The sequence below is a fragment of the Erinaceus europaeus genome, chromosome 9, assembly GCF_950295315.1.
Source record: "Erinaceus europaeus chromosome 9, mEriEur2.1, whole genome shotgun sequence".
NCBI classification, from domain to species: Eukaryota; Metazoa; Chordata; class Mammalia; order Eulipotyphla; family Erinaceidae; genus Erinaceus; species Erinaceus europaeus.
The window spans coordinates 100,442,690-100,444,506 of NC_080170.1; the positions used below are offsets into that span (position 1 = coordinate 100,442,690).

General features: G+C 44.2%; 1 pseudogene; it reads right to left on the minus strand.

Moving 5' to 3' along the window:
• Nucleotides 1-1,230: 1,230 nt before the first annotated feature.
• LOC132540625 (small nucleolar RNA SNORA5) lies at nucleotides 1,231-1,375 on the minus strand (annotated as a pseudogene).
• Between the last annotated feature and the right edge of the window lie 442 nt (nucleotides 1,376-1,817).

The window sequence follows — 1,817 nt, forward strand, 5'->3', positions numbered from 1 at the left end:
CTGCTTTCAGGTATATATTTTGCAGTAGTTTATGGATACGTGTGAATATAAGCTCTCTCTCACAGAAACTGGTGTATATCTAGGTTATGAGACTTTGTTAGAAAGTGAACCACCTGAGATGAAATTAGAGTGTACTATAAAGGAAAGGTCTCACCCGAGTAATGAAGCTGAAGGGTTGTCATTCCACACGTGAAGTCTCTGGACACAGTCTGAGGTGAAGCATGTTGAGGTGGCAATCGTTACATTGGTTAGGTTGTGATCGGCGGATGCAATATTATTTGATACAGATTGGGAGAGGCATATGGGAAAGTGGGCCCTATCCAAGGGTTCTAGGACTGGGGGAAGTAGGGGCTCTATAGTGGAGATGTGAGGTTCCTGCTGTAATTTGATCAGGTCCTGCTTTTAGTTTCCCTTTCAGATCTTCTTAGTCAATTTCTGTTGATGAGTGGGATCATCCCATACTCATCTTTATCTTTCTGACTTAGCTCACTTAACATAATTCCTTCTAGCTCTGTCCAAGATGGGTCAGAGAAGGTGGGTTCATTGTTCTTGATATCTGCATAGTATTCCATTGTGTATATATACCACAGTTTTCTCAGCCACTCATCTGTTGTTGGGCACCTGGGTTGCTTCCAGGTTTTAGCTATTATGAATTGTGCTGCTATGAACATAGGAGTACACATCTCTTTTTGTTTGGGTGTTATGGAGTCCTTGGGATGCGGTATCATCTAAGTTCATTTCCCACGTCTACGCTCTACCGGACCTGCCAATATACGCAGATATCTTCGCCCACCCTGTTCAACGCTTGACGTCTCGTCATCCAATCTGGTCCCCTATGCCTACACTGAACTTCTCTGTTCCAGTCTCTTGGAAACAGAGTTGGCAGTCAGCTGAGGTAAAGAACAAACACCTCATCACAGACCCCTGCAAGCGTCAACCCTGCTTTGACCTAGCATGTTATGATTGGGCCCTCCTCAATTGCTATCGAACAGGCCATGGCCGGTGCGCCGCTATGTTCCATCGCTGGGGAGCCAGAGATGACCCGAACTGCCCCTGCGGCTCCAGACAGACTATGACCCACATAGTCAACGACTGCTACCTCTCCAGATTCAAAGGAGGTCTCGAAACTTTACATCAGGCTCAACCTGATGCTGTTGACTGGCTATGGAAGAAGGGCAAACGCTAGAAGAAGAACTAGCTAAATTAGAGTAAAAGTCAACTCCCAGACCATTTTTTTTGTAACCAAATTCATCCCTGAGGCCCAGAAGAAGGGATAAGGGTCCATGAGTCACAGTATTACTGTGGCAGTCTTTTGGAAGAAAAAGTCCATCTTACTTATAATGATTATATTTCTTTTCTCTTTTCCTTTTGTCCAGAACATCACTCAGATCTAGCTACTGGTGATTCCAGGTATTAAAGCCAGAACCTCTCCCTCACTTCTTTTCCATCTACTGATCACATGTGCCTGCATCTATCAGAAGCTAAGTGAGTGACTTTAAAAAAAAAAATCACAGTTGCAAATTGGCTAGTTTTTAAGTGTTCGTGTGTGTGTGTGTGTGTGTGTGTGTGTGTGTGTGTGTGTGTGTGTGTATGTGTGTGTGTTTTAAAAGTGTTACTCTAGCTAGTTGACCTGGAAAGCAGAGCACTACAGCTGCTAATCCCATGCCATGCCTCTGGAGGTTATCTGGGATTTATTTTTCTTGCTGCCTGTGGGAGTTAGAGCCAACTACAGAGCCTTAATTCTTAGCCATTGTTCCTCATTAAACACTGTTGAGTACTTGTGGGCAGTTCAATATCCTGTTGTCCCTGAGTTCACT